The sequence below is a fragment of the Notolepis coatsorum genome (assembly GCF_963971535.1).
Source record: "Notolepis coatsorum genome assembly, chromosome: 9".
NCBI lineage: Eukaryota > Metazoa > Chordata > Actinopteri > Aulopiformes > Paralepididae > Notolepis > Notolepis coatsorum.
In genome coordinates, this window is record NC_140173.1 from 40,489,506 (window position 1) to 40,499,850 (window position 10,345).

Sequence of the window (10,345 nt, forward strand, 5' to 3'; positions counted from 1 at the left end):
CTCTACCCCAAGCCTCCTGAGTTGCGCGCGAGCCCGTTCCGCCTCCGCGTGCACACGTTCCGCCTCCGCGCGCACATGCACACGTTCCGCCTCCGCATGTTTTAGCTGTTCGAATTTCTCAGGGTGCATTGACCCTTTAACTTGTCCTCTTTACAGGAGAACATCAGTAGTTCAGGTATCTTATTGCGTGAATTTACCCTTTAACTCTCCCTCTTACAGGAGAAATATCAGTGGTTCAAGTATCTTACTGGGTGCATTTACCCTTTAACTCTATTTTCTTACAGGAGAAATATCAGTACCCATATATACAATGTGCATCAATCAAATACAAAATACCATATCAAAATACAAAAGGTGAAACGGGGTCAAAAGCCCTTGGAAGTCCTTTTGTCTTAACCTGACCTTTAGGTTAGTTGTAACGTTAGTTTAGGTTTGTGTTAACGTTAGATAATGTACAAAATAAACGTATTTCCGTTGCTTTAGACCAGGGGTTCTCAACCTTTCTGCTGCCAAGGCACCCCTGTGTTCAATAAAATATTCCAGGGCACCCCTACATACGATAAAGACTTTTCCGGTCCTGTCTTTTTTGCTACAATGATGACAAAAGTGCTTGCTTTCAAAATAATGTTTATTTAAGAAACCGGGAAACACATTTGTGTGTATATGCAGTAGTGTTGTCAAAAATATCGAAGTATCGATACATATCGATACTGAATATTTAAAACGGCTTCAATACTCATTTCCCGAAGTACCGATACTTTCTGCAGTATCGGTACCAGCTGGCTTGCTCCCGCAAGTTGTTGACAGACAGACGCGCTGCCAGAGCCTTGCGCTTCCGCCTCCTCCTCCTCGCTCAGAGCAACAGACACAAGCTGCTGCAGCCTCCTCCCCCGGGCAGCGCAGCCCTGTCTTCAGTTTGTAAACAACGCTATTATTAGCCAACGTTAGCTGTCGTTCCTCCGTTAGCTTAATGCTAGCTAGCTGGCCACCTATTACTTCATGGAAACGGAGTAACGTCAAGCCGAGCCCACTACACCAGTACACGCATGAACTCGACACAACTACCCCGTTTCCAACGTTCGGTCGAGCGGAGTGGAAGTCGAGGAGGAGACATGAATAGAATTGATCAACTGGCTATTGTGGCTAACGCCAGTTAGCCGTTCAGCTAACGCTAAACTACAGTGTCTAACTAACTAACTAACTAACGTGACTCTGCAACACCAGTTCCATTAGTGAGGAGGGGGGGGTATATTGAAGACGCTTGACAACAGGTTCAAAGATAACGTTTCCTTATATCGCTTCCTCCAGGTCCCAGTGTGTTGACAAAATGCGATCCTGCTCAGCTACGGAGCTCTCTCTCTCTCTCTCTCTCTCTCTCTCTCCCTCTCTCCCTCCCTCCCTCCCTCTCCCTCTCTCTCTCTCTCTCTCTCTCTCTCTCCCTCCCTCTCTCTCTCTCTCCCTCTCTCTCTCACCCTTGTTTTCGGTGCGCTCAGTCAGTAGACCTAAAATCTCCAGCAGCCACTCTCTCTTTCTCTCTCTGATCTAAAGATAAACAAAGGGTTTTAAAAGTGTATTTATCTTCTCGTATAGTACCAGAGAGAAGCTGAGGAGAATCAACCAGCAACAAAAGCAAAATTTGAAAAAAAAAAAAAAAAAAATTATAATAAAAAAAAGATTTTAATACATTTTTTTTTTGGTATTGAAAGTATCGAAAGTATCGATACTTTTCAAGGTATCGTATCGAAGTCGAAATTCCAGTATCGTGACAACACTAATATGCAGGCTATATAATGCATTATTAACAGGTGTTTCAGGTCTAAATGGCTTAGTACTGTTGACATTACACTGCTTGTAGTAGTAAATCAAATAGCATATTTCTTTAAATAAAATTACAGACAATTATCACTAAAGTGCTATCTGTTGCAGCTGCACTCTTTTCCATAAAAATAGCATATTTGGATAAGTGTGACCATTTCACAGAAAAGGATCACCAAGTTACCATTTCTCAAAAAATATAAATAAATACAGAAAATAACCACTCGTTCACTCAGTGGACATTTCTAGCTCAATGCGAGGTCTGCTGCTGCTGGCTAATAATACGGTCAATACGTGGGGAGATCTTTGACAAGGCAACACGCATGTCATCGTCAAGGCTCAACTTGGCCCTATATTTTGTTTTCAGAGCTGTCATGGATGAAAAGCCAGCTTCACACAGATATGTGGTGCTGAATGGTATCAACACCTTAACTGCTGCATCATGAGATAGTTGGTACTCAACACCACACTCTGAAACGAGCTCTCCAGGTAGTATCAGATGAGATTTCAATTAGTTCTTCCAAGAGTTTGGATGGAGATGTGTCAGGAAGCTTTGTCTCAATGTTGTCTGTAAAGTTTTTTTTATCCAGAGTAACTTGGTGATCCTTTTCTGTGTTTTATTAAATAATGATTTTCAGATTTTGAGAAATGGTCAAATTGATCAAAATATGGTATTTTCATGGAAAACAGTGCAGCTGCAACAGATAGCACTTTAGTGATAATTGTCTGTAATCCAAAAAGAATAATAAAAAAAAAAAAAAAAAAAATCTCAAGGCACCCCTGGCAGCTCTCTGAGGCACCCCTGTTGAGAACCGCTGCTTTAGACGTTGCTTTTTTATTTTGAAACCCCCCGACCGGAAGTAAAAATTATGCCTCGTTATCTGCTTTAGTGTCCGCCCGGTTCTTTTAATCGTCAAGGTAAGAGGATTTGAAGGCATGGTATCCATAAACTTCAATCGGTTCAGATCCTTTGAATGAAATGAGAATGTAAACAAACACTGCGTGGCATCACGTTAGAAAGTATCACTGCGTGAAATCACTGACTGAGCCCAGAGAGGAGTGGTTCGGCAAAAAATTGTTCCAAGTATATTTGCTTAGAAAACGTAATTGTCTAATTCAATTATTTTGTATTTCTCCACGTGGTAAATACACAGGTCACAACATGTTTACAGGAACGTTTTGGAGTTGTATTTGGAGTGTATTTCGTGACTGTAGGGAACTTCAGGGTAAAGGACTGCCCCACTTCCAGTGATGAAGCTAAGCTACGCTAACGGTGCAGGCGTTCCCTAAGCCTACTGCACACACAGAGAAGAAAATGGTATGTATCTTCTTGTCTAACTCCAGGGAAGATGGCAAATAAGCTAATTTCCCAAAATGTTGGCGTTTTCCTTTAATGTTATTGGGTCATATGTATATTCATATGAGATTAGCAATGTTTTGACCAAATCCTTTGAATTGCCTCACTGCCCCTTTAAATTACCTCATGACGCGAGATAGGTGTCACAACAGCCACGCCTTGCCTTACGCCAGGTGAGCCTTGCCATACGGCAGATGAGATTATAGATTGACGGAGACCGACGCAGCTGAATGCTGCTGGATACTGAAATGAACTAGCGCCACAAAATAGTTATCAAACAGTCATAAAAGATTCCCCCAGTTACAAAACCGAAGAAGTTGTTGCAGTTAAAGAGCATACCACTTCCGGAAGCGGTTTTGGTGAGTTTCATCAATATTGTGCTGTTCATTGTCGAATGTACAAAATCGCTAGCTCAATGCAGCTAATAATGTAGCTTCATCCTGAATCATGCTAGCGAAGCTCCAAGCTCAATTTGGTTAAATGAAAACTAGAAAGAAACCATTTCAGAAGTACTTATAATTGTATTGATATGCTGTATGATAAGAACATGGTCTATATACATTTTGACTGCTTTTGAGAGTTTAATATGGAATGTGAGGAATGTTTGCATATGCTAGTGCACTTTAGCCTAACTTAGCATAAGACAGATGGATATTCCCACGTGCTGTGATAAGGTAGCCTACTTTAGCTTAGAATAGCTAAAAGTAGCCTGATTGATTATTCATTTTAAAAGCAATGAAAAGATGATGAAGCAATGAAAGATGGTAAATAGCTTTTATTTTCTGAATGCCTGTATAACGCAGCCCAGGTTTTTCTAGCACCCCGTCGAATCAATAATGAACACATATATATAGGCCTATCTTGTCATTTTAAACAAGTTACCATTCATTCATTCAGCCATTATGCAATACCCACAGTGAAATTAACACACTGTGTTGAGAGAGCAAGAGAGGGAGAGAGAGAGAGAGAGAGAGAGAGAGAGACAGAGACAGAGACAGAGAGAGAGAGAGAGAGCAAGAGAGAGACAGACCGCATTAACTCATTAACTCACTGTAGTTAGTTGAAACGTGGTCCGGAGGGCTTGATAAAGTGTATAATGTCCACTGTCCCACAGTCCCAGACTGTTGTTGTCGATGTATATCCACTGTCCAGAGTGACTGCATCACAACACAACAGCATCGAGTAACTAACTACTAACTTCTTAACCAGAAACTGACGTCGGCCAATCAGAGAGAGCGTCTCCGAGAAATGCGGCTACGGAAAATACTGGCGTCGGCCAATCAGAGAGCGTCTCCGAGAAATGCGGCTACGGAAAGTATCGACGCTGCTTGCTTAGATGATAATAGATCGCTTGGAGAAGCGCCCGGCCTCCATCATAATACATCATATTTCAACGCACAGCGCGTTACGCACTGATTGACTGCGACGGATACAGCGATGAAACCAGTGCACGGCGTGCACGCCCACTGTAAGCGCTATTGTGTCTAGCCCGAGAGAAATGCGGCTACGGCTAGCCCGAGAGAAATGCGGCTACGGAACGTATTCTGTATCAGACAATCACTTCCTGTTCATGAAAACAATTATTTATATTTGATATATTAACGTTATATTGTGCATTGGAAACACAAACATACTTAAAATGAGTAAATATTATTCATTTTAAACATGTTTATATTATTTATAGGGCTATAAAAAAAAAGATAAAAATATTTCTTCTTCTTCTCTCTTTTAACCAGGGAGGGCGGCGCTCTAGCGCCCCCATTGACCAGCCGCCACTGCTTGCATTCCCTGCACACTTAAAGGTTTAAATTAATATGTTTAACACTTACCTATTGAAATGATAAACTGATATAGAGTTTACTGAATGATAAACTGTTATAGAGTTTACTGATCTGCAATTGCAGAAGAAAGATAATGAGTTACTCACGAAAAAGGGATACATCTAATGTCCAACTTTAAACCTAGCTTTTAGCTAGTGATAACCTCAGAGACGTCTGAACCGAACCAAATGTGTTGATCCAATCAACCTAGAACCTGATATCGAACTAACCCTCCTGAAAGAAGGAGTGGTTAATGAAAGAACCTAAAAGGGATACTTCACTTTACCTCACTGTCACTGTATGTATTGCAATTGTCTAGCTAGCGCACTTGTTGTGAATAAACTACCAGCCACTGTTATAACCGTGTCTCTGGTCTACTACTCCTTTAACTGTGTATATTACTCCTCTCCTCATTCAAACCTAGAACTGGTCCGTGGCAAACAGCTGTTACTGTTAGTGATACAAGTGCTACATTAATATACTAGAACCCACCTCACCCCTGCCCACTTTGACAACCTAGGATGGCTTAGAGTAGACGACAGAGTACAGCAACTTGCAATGGGCCTGGTCTACAAGATACACTACACCACTAAGGTACCCATGTACATGTCGAAATACTTCCCAAAGGTCAGTGAATACCACGACCACAACACCCAAGGGAGTTCCACAAATGTTAAACCCAGATTCGGCTCAAACAAGGGACTAAACACGTTCCGCAATTATGCCACATCAATGTGGAATGCCCTACCCACAGCCGTAAAAAAATTTGAGTCACTAGCTACTAGGGCTGGGCGATATGGCCTAAATATGATATCACGATATTTTCTGACCTTTCGGCGATACACGATACGCATCACGATGTTTTTCTTTTTTTCCCCAAAATTCATTATGAGGCTTACCAAGACAGTATTTGAGTTTGCAAGCTAACATTAAAGACAAAATAAAATACCCATGCATTTAGCATTTTTATATTATATATTAGATTTAGATTATTGGATTATTAGATTATATATTGCATATATTTAGCAATGAGATATTATATGATTTAGATATGAAATATGATGAATTGAAAATGGGGGACCCTGATGTAAACAAGACGAAAGTCTTTCTCTGGTCTGCATCCTCCAGTCCGCTGTTGACTGTTGTTGTATTGAGCTGTACTGTATTATTTGTACCCATGCTGCAATCTTTTAATAACGTTCTCATTCATTCAGTCGGCAAACAGAATCATTTTGATTGACAGTCGCGTCTGCCAATTACGTCACATCGCTTGCACCCGCCCTGCTGTTCTTAGCACCAATCGGAAAGCGCGTATTTATTTTTTACTTCCGCCATTGGAGAGCTCAATGACAATAACAATGGCAGCTCGCCGCGGCCGACGTTTAGCTTTTAGCTCCGCAGAAGGACTAAACGACTGGAGGCATAATGATTTTACTTCAACGGATGTTATAATAAAAGCCTTTCCATACATCTGTCTGATTGAAAACGTTATTAACAGACCGCAGAATGGGCACAACTGAGTCAGCACGGGCTGAGATATGAACGAGCTTGCTATATCTAGGTCGACCTCGGTCGGCACTATGTAAATACGCTGATGTTATTGAAAGTGTAACTATATAGAGACCTCTGAACAGGTCCTGCATTATTATTATTATAACGTTAATGCCACAAAACGAATGCCTTTGTTATCATAAGTAGTCACTTTTGATGCAGTAGTGTGTGTGTGGGGCGGCGCTGTTCAAAAGTGTCAACGTGTGGACCAGATTGACGCGACACAAGCCTCTTGGGCAAAACATCACGATATCCACGATACGTTTAAAAAGTGTATCGTTAATGAACTGTACCCGATATTTATATAATATCGTCATATCGCCCAGCCCTACTAGCTACCTTCAAAACCGCTCTCAAAGAGCACCTACGAGAGGCTGCAATTCGAAACTGGCCCCCATAAATGTCTGAACCCCCCTCCCTCCCACCCCCTCCTATAAAGTTCCCTCCCCCTCGTATGTATATATTTGACTGTTAGGATAATTTACTGTATATTTACTGTTTAACAGTACTGTATATTTGCATATCTCATATGTCACAAATGTAACAGTACTGTATATCTGTATGTCATAAATGTCATGATTAGATTAGACTATTATATCTGTATATCTGTATGTTGTGTATGTCATAAATGTCATTATGAATTGAAAATGGGGGACCCTGATGTAAACAAGATGAAAGTCTTTCTCTGGTCTGCATCCCCTTATAACCCTAACCCTGAACACAGAATTCTCCAATACGATTGATAGCTGCTGCCAAGGCTAATGCTGTGTTGTTGTCCATAGCCTTTCTGCTCGGAGCTTAGTCAGTGTTTATTTATGGAGATCACCGTCACTGAAACTGCCCCCCCCCCCCGACACTTAAATCAGCCCCTCCCCTCGACATTGTAGTTATTTCATATTATTGCGAGGGGAAACAGCCTTACAATCTAATAACAATTAACGTATTTACAAGTCGTATTAAGTTTTGCCAATAAGCAGACATATAACATCTCAAAGCACTCAAAAATGCCATTTCTCTATTTTGACCGATTTCTGAAATGCGTGACACTCTGGCCATTTCTGAGACATCCTCTCGGCCTTTGTTTACCCACACGCGGGTGCAAACAGCGAGGTCCGACTCCAGAGGGTTTAAGACCCTCACTGTTTTCCATGGTCTAGAAGGGACCTCAGGGGGTACATTTATCAGGGCTACGCGCTTGCTTTCCACCCATTAGTCCAATAGGCGAAGCAAGACATGAAGCCAGTATGAAATATAACAAAGGTTATCCTTAGTTATATGATTACTGGCAAAGCATCTAGCTTTTTAGCCCCAAGGTCCCAGTTCTTTTTTCGTGTGAAATATGGGCTTGGAAGGGTGAGCATGGAGGTGGTCATCGCCACTTCATCTGGTTATATACTAGAGAGGTCACCTGGTTATATACTAGGGAGGTGGGCGTGGTTAGGTGAATGATAGGTGCATGAAAAGATCTTTCAACAAGCATCTACAGTATAGGCGCAGGCATAGTCCAATAGGTGAAGCCAAATGCCTTGCCAGTAATCATATAACTAGGGTTATAGGATAACCTGTTTTGTGTGAATCAACATCTCCAGCAGAGGGCGATACAAGATAGAGTATGCAATAGCAATGCAGTGGTAATTTTATTTTGTGTGTAAATTATGTCCGGAAGGACATGGTGCCTGTTTATATATATTTGATATATATATATTTTTTTTTTATTATTATTATTATTATTATTATTATTATTATTATTATTATTATTATTATTATTATTATTATTATTATTATTATTATTATTATTATTATTATTATTATTATTATTATTATTATTATTATTATTATATTATTATTATTATTATTATTATTATTATTATTATTATTATTATTATTATTATTATTATTATTATTATTATTATTATTATTATTATTTATTATTATTATTATTATTATTATTATTATTATTATTATTATTATTTATTTTCTTATAATCATAATCAACTTTATTTATATAGCACAACAGTTCTACAGTACCAAAGTGCTTCACAGATAAAAGCATAGAGCAAAGAAGAAATACATATACAATTCATATACTAAATATCAACAAAATGTGCAACTACGAATAAGTGCAGGGATTCAGATAGAAATAAAAAATAAAAGAAGAATAAAAGAAGGAAAAGTGCAGTGGAATACAAAAATAAGGCATAAAAGGACTAAAAGTAGCGACCTAGGAGGCAGGCTCAGCTCTGTCAAAGGCCAGGGAGAAGAGATGAGTCTTCAGCCGGGACTTAAAGACCTCCAGGCCTGGGCCGACCTGATGTGGAGGGGGAGGCTATTCCACAGTTTAGGGGCGGCTATGGAAAAAGCTCTGTCCCCTCTGGTTATGAGCCTAGACTTGTAGCAACAGTTGGTCGGCTGACCTTAGGGCTCTGGATGGGTGTGGAGACGCAGGAGCTCGGTTAGGTACTGTGGGGCCATTTAGGGATTTAAAAAACAGTTAAAAGTAATTTAAAATCAATGCGGTGACGGAAGGTGAGCCAGTGGAGTGAGGCCAGGACTGGGGTGATGTGCTCACGTTTTTTAGTGCTGGTGAGGAGTCGGGCAGCCGCATTTTGGACGAGCTGTGGGCGGCGGAGTGATGCCTGATCAATGCCAGTATAGAGAGCATTGCTGTAGTTCCAGCCGAGTTGTGATGAAGGTCGTGGATCCCTCTCTGCAGGTCGCTCTGGGAGAGATAGGCCTTGGTCTTCACTAGGGTTCTGAGGTGGAAAAAGCTGTTCCTAACCACTGAACTGATCTGTTTAGTGAATTTAAAGGCACTATCAAAGATCACTCCCAATAAAGGTCTTACTCAGAGAGTGTTAACATTGTTACCAATCGAGGTTCTTACTCAGAGAGCGTTAACATTACTGGTATATTACTGGTATTACTGATTACTATTACTGGTACTACTGATGACAAGATCCAGTAATAACCAATTTATAACATTTCTTGAGTGTATATATAATAGTATATAATAGACTTTAACAAACTGCTGGGGTCTGAGCAGAAGTACACTAAAGCCTGGTATATTTTAGCAGGAGCAGAATAATACACCTACTGAGTCACTATAACTGAGATGTGGAAAATACCCCAGTATTTCCTCTAGGTGGCGCATGGGCCAACGTTTCAGCTAGACCAGATTCCTTGGGTTTGTAGATTTGTAGAAGTCTGTAGATTCACTACATTTTGGTCAAGACCAAGTTCATTTTGGGTCAAGAACATAAAGATGATGTGCAGAAGTCATTTTGATCTCAAAATGCCTCTCACCACTTAGAGTGACACAGGCCCAATTAGAGCCTCTCAGAGTGACAGAGGACCAGAGGGGAACCTTACCTTGACACATGTTGCTGGGGACTTGTGTTCACCTGACACCTGTCATATTACTGTAAGATGAAAGACTTCTACCCCCCCCCCCCCCCCCCCCCGCCCGTCTCATTACCACTGGCAGTGTTGACGTCTGACATAAAGACACAAAGACACGACCCCTGAAACCTCTCATTAAACTAGGAAATATAATTTATTGCATAAAAATTATATTTAGTTACAGGTAAGAAGGCTAGACGTTTATTTACAATTGGTAGTGTACAGAGATAAACAAAAAACTAAAAGAAAAAACCCCTCCCCCCGCAAAAAAACAATGTCAACGTTGAATTCAGGTATTATTTCAGTAAAAACTATACGGGCTGACTTTTTTGACCTAAGGATCATTGAGGAGGGAAGGGGGGGGGGCAAGATCGAACAGATACACAAGAACTTTAGACAAAGA